This window comes from Rhea americana, unplaced genomic scaffold, assembly GCF_003343005.1.
Source record: "Rhea americana isolate MKP2758 unplaced genomic scaffold, rheAme1 scaffold_190, whole genome shotgun sequence".
Taxonomy (NCBI): domain Eukaryota; kingdom Metazoa; phylum Chordata; class Aves; order Rheiformes; family Rheidae; genus Rhea; species Rhea americana.
Window position 1 is genome coordinate 694,534 of NW_028186039.1, and position 10,577 is coordinate 705,110.

Genomic DNA, 10,577 nt, shown 5'->3' on the forward strand with positions numbered 1-10,577 from the left:
AGCAAAATGAGCAGAAGTTATTCTTGCTGCTTTTCCAAAAGGAGGTACATCGTACATGCAGGTCACCCTGATTCCCCTGCAAACCTCAGGAGCACTGACTCTAGTGGCCTGTGAGGTGCCTGGAAAGCGTGAAACCCTCCCAGCCCTTCTGCCATTTGGGAACCTGTTGAAGGACGACCAAATTGCTCACTATTTTCCCTGTCTGAACTGTTTTTCAGATTTGTGACGACCTCACAACCTGGTCACCTCCCAGCTTGGGAAGCTCCAGCAGCTCCAGTGCAGTGGGAGCACACAGAGCACAGCACAGAAGGAGAGCATTGGGGCCAAGTACCACACTGCAGCACAGGAAAGAGCCCTGTTCAGGAGCTTGCACTCTGCTAGACAGCCACAACCTAGCAGGCGAACATGCAGCCAAAAAACAGTGTGGGGATGGAGTTGGAAATGAAAGTTTAACCTGGAGAATTGCTCAGGTGAGGATTATTAGCTGACTCTTTAAAGATGAAGGAAACTGAGAGTAAGGATGAAATTACTTGTCTGGTCTCATAGAGGTGCTCTGCCTTCGTGAGCTGGAGAGTGAACCCAGATTTTGTGCCTCATGGCCTTATGCTTTAACTGATTCGTTCCCTGTCCCCCACTGCAGTGATCTGGAAGATTCTGATGATAAACTTCATTTCAGTCATGTGTGTGTCCATCATGCTTCAATTCTTCTGGCTGGTATTTTCATGCTGGATGTCTCGTGGGATGAAATTTCCTGGAAGTTCTTAGTTGAAGTTATCAATCTGTTTCCTAGATGAGGACTAGGGGAAAATATGTTGTTTTGCAACATTAAAAGTCCCTATTGCTCTTTGTGAGAAGCTCAGGTGCCTTGTGCTCTGGAACCAGGATAGCAAATGTGCAAGGGGATCACCTTGGGTTTGAGCTCTGCATCTAGTCACCCTTGTCAAAATTCACTTGAACTTGGCAAAATCATCAGTTCCTGAGAAATCTCAGTGCAGTCTCGCTAGGGGTTAGTGGTCAGAAGATGGTCCTCTCAACCTCAGGCCCGGCATACTTCTCTCCTACCACCCTGGTCCCCCGCCCTTGCTGCCCAAGATCCAGTTTGTCCCAGGTACTCTCCATTCCAGGTCTACTGGGCTTCAAAGTACTGAAAGCAGAACAGTTTCACCTTCCTGCTTCCCTTTTCCTCTGCCATCAGAGGGAACATTGAAAGGGAAACTCGACCGTATTAGACCAGATTTACGCACACAGATGAAGAATTAAATTCAGTCCCTGAAGGAGCCAGGACTACGTGGATACAATGTGGTCTCAGGTGCTCATTAAATTTGAATCGTTACAACCTTCAGTCACTTGCTCCTGGGGACCAAGGGCCCTCCTGCTCCTGGCACTGGGCTTTCCAGCCTCCTCTTGCTCTTCCTCCACTGCTCTGGAGCCAACTAGTGTTGGCTATCAGCCCATGCTTGGTGGGTGCTGACTCCCTCCCTCCCGCTCAGCCCATACTGGAGAAGTGCTCTGAAGCTCCCTCTGGCTCTGTGGGAAGTTTGGCAGGAGGGAACCAGTGATTATTTCAAGGCTGAGAACAGATCCTCCTTTGGGCCACCTCATACGTTTGCCAGCAGGACTGCAACAGTTGATCTGCATTGCCATGGGCAGGACCCGCTCTACCTGCTCCTGGGGCTGGATGTGAAATGCCAGCCTGAGTAAGGGAAAGAGGTGAGGAGAGCATGGATACTGTTTCCCAACAATTACAACTGTAGCGCAACTACAGCCCTGTGGCCTGAAAAAAAAGCTCCCTGTGTCTCCGACAGGCAGATGACACCCGTTGCCTGTGCAGTGCCCAAGGTTCCCAGGGAGAGTTGGGTGACCCAGCATGCCAGCCCTCCCCAGACTGTCCTGCCCAGGGAGTGTGAGCTGCAGCCAACACGCTGTGGTTGCTCCCAGGAAGGAGCTGCCCATCGCCTGACGGTCCAGCAATGCCCAGTACGTTCAGTGCTGCAGCCCTGGAGGCACTGCTGGAAGCACTGAGTGTGGCTTTCCAGCAGTGAAATAATGTGGAGGAGTTTACCTAAAGCAAACAACTGTGAGAACAGTCAGAAAATGCCCACATTCAGGAGATGACCTCACTTGGAATAAATCTGTGTGTTACATTTACACTTCTCTGAAAAAAAAGACGTATTTATCTGAAGATGAATGCGGTATGTATATTTTCCAGTCATTACAAAAAAATGGAGTTGCTCTATATTTAGAATTTGTGTCAGTTGTCCCTAAATCCATTTGTATGAGAAGCCGTCAACGTTMTGCCAGCCAGCACCAAAATATCTTTTGAAAGAAAGATTGCAGAATGGGTTGCAGCAGGTCAGCAGCGTGCCTTTGGGAAAGTTGCCTAGAAAGGCAGATACCCTGGGGAATTCATCAGGGGAAATTCTGGCTGGCTTCTGCAATCATACACTGTTGCAGAGGGGGTTTCTCTCCTAGCTGGGGCTGCCGTAGGAAGCCCATTCATGGCCTCTGCCAGGCCGTCCTGATGAGCAGCCCCACGTGATGGAAGCCCAGGAGCTCTCTGACTCAGTGGACAGTTTAACTGACACGCTCTTGTTTTTTACAAACCTCTTGTTTGGCTTTAGGACAGAAGGAAATAGGAGATGTTATGATGAGCCCAGTAATTTTACCCCAGGGCATTTTTTGGGGTGTGTGTCTCAGCATGGAGTAACCTTGCCGTCCTCGGTGCAGTCAGCCAAGAATCATCTCCTGTGCAGTGATGGGCTGCCATAGGGACTGAACACGGCATCTTCCCCACCACCCTCCAGCCAGCTCAACACGTGGCTCCTGGCCATCAGCCCTGGTGGAGTGGGACAGCTGCCTCGTCACCGGCTGCCATGGCTGGCACCCTGGAAGCCCCAGCTCTCCCTCCTCTGCCAGATCTTGGAGCAGAGGCAAGCGGGCACAGGCAGCTTTCACAAACAAGAAGAGCAGGCAAGATTTTGCCGTCTCCCTGCCTACACTACAGAAAAAGGAGGAGAGAACCCAGCTCCCTTTCCAGTAACAGCCACAGGCCAGAGGACCTGTTCTGATAGGAAAATCTTGTCCTCAGTGGTGTCTTTTAGCAACAGATCCCCACAAATGTGGCCGATACATGGCTTCCATCTTCCGTAAGGTCTAGGAGAAAGGGAGAAAAGGACCTTGCAGCCTTGCAGCCTGGCTCCCCTCCTCCTCCTGGAGATGAATTGCCTGCCTCTTCCTTCTCCCTGGTTATTTGAGTCTTTTCATCCTCCTGGCTCTCACCTTTTCCCCATGTGGGGCTGGATGAGTTGTTTTGCACACGAATATTTATCCACCCCACCCCACCCCACCCCTCGGCAGCTGTGGTGGTTGCTCCAATGCCCTGCCCTTGTGTTTTCAGACCTCCTGTGGAAATAGCTCCAGTGCAGTTAAAATTTCCAAGCTGCCTTGGGGTAGTAAACTGGAACAAGAGCTGTGCAGTCGCTATGTTTCTACATCTGAACGTAACGCTGGAATTGTGAGCTGCTCTCCTGCTGGACACCCTCCTGGAATTCCAGCCATGGCCCTGAACCCTGCCCCCCAACCTACCCCTCAGGTGCTGGAGGTGGCCCTTCCCTTCTCCTGAAGTACCTGGAGAAAGGGGGAGACCTCAGGAGAGGACCTGCCTAGCTCAGGGGCAGGAGTGCCCCCCACTCCCAGCCGACCTGCTGGCATGCCCCACGGCACCAGGGAGCTCATGGCTCTGTCCTTCCCGTTGGTGAGGCGTATTGCTTCTGCGGGCCACGGGGGACCTTTGAGCAAAGCTGGTATTCAGGCAGTCTGGGGCAAAGCACCAAAAGCCCTGGTCTTTGCCCCACTAGCTGCACCCAGTCCTCAGGCAGTACAGGGCAGAGCAGGAGAGGAGCTCCCTAAGCTGCAGCCCAGGAGGTAAGGTGTTCAAGATGCATCTGCCCTCATCCAAAATGTGCTGTGCCAGAGAGAAGCACCGTAATCCAGGGGAAATGCTGAACCAATGCCACATCCAGCATTGGGAGAAGTCTCAGGATGGCCCTGTGCCCCTTCAGCCGGGACACCGCACTGCCTSTTCCTGTGTTAGCAGCGGCAGTCCTGAATGAATGGCCCAAGTCACAGCTTTGAAACCAGGCCACCTTTGCTAGCTGGGGTCAGGAGGGTGGCAGTGTAGCCACTTTGCAAGCCTCAGCCCATGAATAATAGTGGTAAAGTTAGCTGAAGCTGCAGCTGTAATGCTAGTTATCTAAACAAATATCCAGCTATCTTGTCTAGAGGCTTGAAAGACAGGCAGATGGGAGACATCTAGGACACTGGGACAAAGAACAGATTGTTCTTTCCCATTTCTTTGAGAACTGAAAGCAATCAAGTGGAAGAGGTTTGCACCAAAGAAAACTTCTTGTTCAACCCTGAAGGAAATATTTTGTCTTGACCTTTTAATGTTTTTTGTTTGTTTGATTGATTATAAAAATCCAAAAAGCAAGGGGACTCTCAAGTTGCTCACACTGAGTGGAACTGTGACATGTTTTGCTGTGAAAGAACTAAAGCAAAAATTATTTTTGCACACAATCACTTCTGTTTATTATTTTTATGTAGTTGAAACAATTTCCCAAAATGATCCAGCAGTTCTCCCTCGCAGTAGAGAAGTGGGGCATTGCCTGGGGAGCAGGTAGAAGCTCCCTCGTTGAAGAACAGGTTTGGGTACTGACAAGCCAGCCAAACATCTATCACAAGCCAGCTCCAGGGAGGTCCTTGTTCACCTGCTTCTACAAAATGCCTTAACATTTCCTTTAACCCAAATCTGCAGCTTTTGCAAAAATTCTGGCCAGACAAATACTTGCGAACCCAGCAGCTGGAGCAAGGACATGCTCCAGCATCTGCCTCCTGCTGCTGCCTTGTATCCTGGTTATGCTTACTGGAACCGATCAAGGACCCTCAGGTCCCATGGGTGCCTCAGGATTACAGAGGGCCTGCTGTCTCCATGACACCTCTGAGCGGCTTTAGCAATGGTACGTGCTTCGTGCCATTCGCCTCATGCATGGCGAGGAGATTTCCAGGGTTTTGCAGAAGGAGGGACTCTGCAGAGGGAGCAGCTCCCGGGTTCTCAGCCGGGTGCTCTGCCCTGGAAGCAGCTCTGCCCCTCCGTTAGCGAAGCCACAACCATGCGCCCACAGGGAGCTCCCTCCCACACGAGGCAGCTCTTGAGGTGAATTCGAGGATGCTGGGTATCTGCAGCAAGAGGGGAACAGGCAGGCAGAGGGGGCAACCAGCTTTGCCCCTCCAGTCCCCCAGTCTGCCCCTCGGCTGGGAGTTTCTTGTATGCTTGCAGCCTYTTATAAATGAGGGCAGTTTGATTTTCCAGAGGTTGATTCATGCACCTCTGGTCTCTCAGGTTTCCTGGTCTGTTTGGCTCTTCTGCCTGCTCCGGGGTTGGAAGTGACACCATATAAGAAGGTGTCATGAAGTGCCCCAGGGCCCTGCTCTCCAGTGTTTTGTTCACRGATGCTCCGCACCACCACAGTCCTCCTGTCTGCCAGAGCAGGGGCTTGCTCAGAGCATGCCAAGACTACTGCCTGCTTGAACTTCCCAGCCTCCATTCCACATGCATGGGAGGGAAGGCATTCCCACTCCCAGATGTGGTCCAGCTGCAGCCTGACAGATTCCAGCCAGGGGCATCCATGACCCTGGCAGGAGTCTGGGATCAGGTCAGTATCAGAGCTCCTGACTTCCTCTGCAAGTCACCAGGCTCAGCCAAGTGCCCAGATGGTGTCTGAACATTTGAACAAGCATGTGGTACCTCCTCAGTGTCAGGGTTAAACCCTACTTAAGCTGACCCTGGGTCGGTGCAAGTTCAAGCCTGGCCGTCCTTCCTCACCAGATGCTTGGTGTTACAGCCACCAAATTAGGGAAGGTCATACAGGGATCCCACTGGGGCTGACCCTTCGCATTCCCAGGTTGGCAGGGAGAATCCAGCAACCTGCAAGCTGTCAGCTTCCACAGGAGAGGATTTCTGGCTCTTTCAACTCCTGCCACATATTTGTGTTGTGCAGGATCACGTCTTGGATTTTGGTCAAGAGGAATTACAGTATGGATCTGCTTTTTATTCACCTGTTCAATTTGCAGCCCTGGGACATTAACTGACTTTAACTAAAACAAATAAAATCAGGCTTGTGCCTTCTATTTCTGAGAGTGACAAAATAAGAGGTGAGAAAATTATTTCACTCTTCTGTATGTGATGGATTGTGTCCAGCCTTGGTTGCTCTGCTAAGGTGTTTTTCAGAGCGATGGGCCTAGTCAGAGCAGCGTATCTCAGCTGGACCAGTTATCCTGCATTTTGCTAGTGCTTCTTCCCTTTCGTTCTCTAGTAACCCACAACAGACAGCCACAACACACCTTCACCAGCGGCTAGTGTCAGCAGGGCACAYTACTGCTTGCCCTCCCAAGGACGTCAGTCTGGTTCTGCCTTGAGAAAAAAATGCTCTCTTGTGATTCCACAGACTGTGGCTTTCCTCGGGACCCCACACTCCCTGGGTGCTCTCCCATCCAGACTGAGTGGTCAAAGTTTTATCATGGAGAGTCAAAGTACTGCTGGGAAAAGAGAGCTTCCTCCCATCCCACTGAAGGAGTTTTCTGTCCTGTAGTTTGATTTTGCCCTGACATGGAGAGAAACTATTCTCTGCATTCTTCTGGGAAGGGACCGAGTACCTTGAGTTGGGATGAGCTGGCAGGGAGCAGCCACAGGAGGGATGGGTTTGGCTCTGGGAAGGTTTTCTTGCGCTTAGCTGGTCTGGTGATGGCACCTGTATTAAGTCCACCCTCCTTTCTCTTTTCTCATTTGTGAGATTTTTGCAATCTTAACAGTAACCTGCTGGAGTAGGATCCTTTGGGACAAGGAGAGTTTTGTTCAGCACTGACTTTGACCTTGAGTCTTAAATAATAATCTTGGAACATCTGTTCCAGGCAGTGTTCAGGCTCCTGCTCAACTCTGCGTTGTCTGTCCTTGTGGCGAGTTCATCTTGACCCTTTTAATGTTGTCTTCAAACTGCAAAGTGCCAGCCAAGAAAGGGGGCTGCTCCTATGATAGGGTCTCAGACCTGCCTTGACTCTGTGTTCCCTGGGTGATAGGAAGGTAGCCAAGTGGGACTCTGCTTTCTGTAACTGCTGGAACCCTGGGCTGAGAAGGAACAGTGTTGCAACAGTAAAGAATTCTGACCTACCTTTCTCCATGGCCTGGAGCTGGGCCAGCTGCTTTCCATCCAGTACTGTGCCACTCACACACAGAGCCCTGTCCCCACAGCATCTGGCTGTGGAGCAATACACAAAGGAGAAGTGGRGGCACTGAGATTGTAATGGAGGTGCAGACGCAGGACTGGATACCTGGAGTTATTTCCCAGTGTCACTCATGTGCTGCTTACTGGTTCTGGGAGAGCTCTGATACCGCTTGTCTCCCCTTTTTGTCCCCTCTTAAGATCTCTCTGTCCATTTTAGGCTCTTTGAGCCAAGAGTCTCTCAAGGCAGACCCTTTTAGTCGCAGGACCTTATTTATCAGTGTTCTTAGTCAAGACTGATAAACTAGGTCTGAAAAATAGAAGAGGGACCTGGGGAGCTGATGGAGAGCCTGGAGCAAGTTAACTACTTTACATGTGACATCTCTCCGAAGGAGGGTCTTTCTTTGTTGTTGAGCTCCTGCGGCTGCGGTGAAGGCTATGCTCACTCTGATCAGTATCTGTAGAGCCTCAAAGCACAGATAGCAACAGAAGAATCGTGATACCAAGAGGCTTTTCGGACAAGGGATCTCCTTGTCCTGCTGCTCTGTGCCCCAGTGATCCCACTCTGAAAGGGAAATCTCCTGTGGTAATGGCAGTAGCTCATGCATAAGGTCTTCCGTCCTTTGGGTACAGGAGCCTCTGCCACAGCACAGCCCTTGATTTCACTCATACTCTCTCAGGACACTCTTCACCCTGCAAAAGGGAGAGGGTGCAGAGCCCATGATCACAGAGGAGAAAGGGGAGTCAACCCATCACCTACCCCTTCTGCAYTGATAGAGCAGAGGGGCTGTGGAAGTAGAGAGATGGAGTGATTTAGAGGCCAGAGGGGTACAAAATGCAGATACCCAGCATCACAACTATGCCACCACTTAGCACAAAGACTGCTCCAAACCAGAGCAGTGCTATGGAGTCTGCCTACCACTGTCACTGCAAAGCTCAGGTCTATGCAGCATGTGCAGAGCAGGAAGACTACTGTATCCTCTCATCAGCTGTCTACAGCCAGCAAGAGACCTACACATGCAGGTGTCACCCAGAATGAAACCCAAGAGAGCTTCCGATAAGGTAGGACAGCTATAAATGTCCTGTCCTGAGCAGGTTTCTCTATGTTGAGGGGAGAATGAGAACTCTAAAGTCTTCTCTTAATCCAGTCTGTTTTTGTGCAGAGATGATAGGAACAGATCGCCTGTTAGAAGGCCCAGGATGCCTCCTCTGAGTTTGTGTGTGCGAATGCTCATAGAACAGTTAGAATCATAGAACGGTAAGGTTGGAAGGGACCTCTGGATGTCATCTAGTCCAACCCTCAGCATAGCCCCGTACGGGGACTGAATCCACGACCTTGGCATTAGCAGCATCATGCCCTAACCAACTGAGCTAAACCTGCCAAGGGAGTGCACCTCTCTGCAGACACCATGCTCTTAGCATGTCCCTGCCCTGTGCACCCCACCACCCACCTCACTGATCTGAAAAATGTAACACCATAGAGGTTAAAATTACCTTAGGGATATTTTCAGTCAGGCCAGAGACATTAGTTGGCAGCAGTAAAGACAGAATGCCTGGGGGACCCACAGGCACAGACCCATCCCATAGAGTGAGCACAGCTCCTGCAGGTGCTCAGGTATGAAGTTTGGAACCATGTCTCCAGATATTTGAGCATGAGACTTGCACCTACGAGAGAGGGACTACAGACCCAGTTGCCTCAYTGGCAAGTCGCAGAGCAAATTGCCCAGAGCCAGGCAGGTTGGGAGCCTGTCTGAACATATTCTGCGCTGCTGAGTGCAGCCATCCATGATACAGCCAGTCTGCTCCATTTTCTGGCACTCTCAAAGCCATTCAGAATTTCTGGTCAAACCCTTTGACCAAACTGTGGCCATGTGCACACACAGGTCAACAGGGGTGATGCAGTACCATGGTTCACATCCACATTAGGGCCATCACAGAGAAGTTTTCTACCAATACCACTGTACATTTAGTGTCTTAAGCAAAATGAGTTGATAGTCACAGTGCTGTTGGGTCTGTAGGTCCCAGACAGACTGGGACAAATTAAAAACACCCAGGCCCATCAGAAGGGCAGAGTCCTAGTCTCCTCTTTCACCCTTGTCCTGGCTCTGAATTGCAGTTCTCTTCTTGCTGCACCTCTCCCAAGGAAGGGCTGCACGCAGGCACTGCCATCATGTTGCAGCTTGGCTGCTTTGTGTATGACTGAGAGCCTGGTGTCCTTCTTCTGCAAGCCCCTCCATGCAGAGCTTTGCTTTATTATCATCAGTAGGCTCTTCAAAGACTGAGGACAGGCTACTTCCACTTGCCTGCAATCACGAAAGGGCAGTGTGATGGCCCTGTTTGCTCCAGATGCTGCCAAGCATCTGGTCTTGCTTGCAGAGGATCCTCCAGCAGCCCAGCTCTGGGGCTTGAGAGGACTCCTGAGAGGGTCTACTGTGTTTGTGTGGTAGAGTGAGCTGGGCTGTGCCACCTCTGGCCTTTTCAGGGTGCTGTGGGTTGGAATCGAAGTCACTACTGTGCAGCACCAATGAGATAAAGCATTTCTGCCCTTCTGTGAGTCCTCAGCTAACCTCAGCTGTGTGAAACCTTTTGCACCACACACGAACTGGGATGGTAATAAACACCACAGAGCTCAGTGACAGAGGACTGAAAGCCTTCAAGGGCTCTGAGCCATTTTGAAAATCTTCCCCTAGATGACTGATGTAAGTAGTAAACTGCAAATCAGAGTCTCATCGTGTGTACCCTGGCACCTCATCGAAGGGTCATGTCATTGTTGCAGGCACCCAACAGAGGAGGTAGGATCACAGCGACACTGGAGATGGGAACTCCAAATTCAAGGAGAGAAGAGAATAGGAGGGCTGGGCACCATCCCAAGACCTTTGACATATACAGAAGTTTTTAAACAAATAGAGAAGTGAGAAGCAGTGGCTGGCAGGATGGGCAGATTGGTTTGTTTTGAATCGCAGGAGTGCTATGCTGACAGTGCCGCTCTCCCCCAGGTCTCTGCTCCCCATGACCTTGACTGGCATCACTGGCTTCGGGAAACATTAAAGAAATTTGGTATCATTGGGAAAGCACAAACCGCCTTCGCGGTATTAGAGCGGGTGCAACTCCACTGACACAAAGGTCGAAGGACAACTCTCTCTCACTGCTTTAGCCCATCCAAGAAGTGAGCAAGCAGCTCCCACCCACAGTGGCCCTTCTCAACAGCAAGAGGCTGATGAGGGCATTTGTGCCGGTCAGTTTGCATCTCAGGTGGTGGCCTGCCCAAGCACTGATCTTTCTAAGGAGCTGACCTTAAAAAGA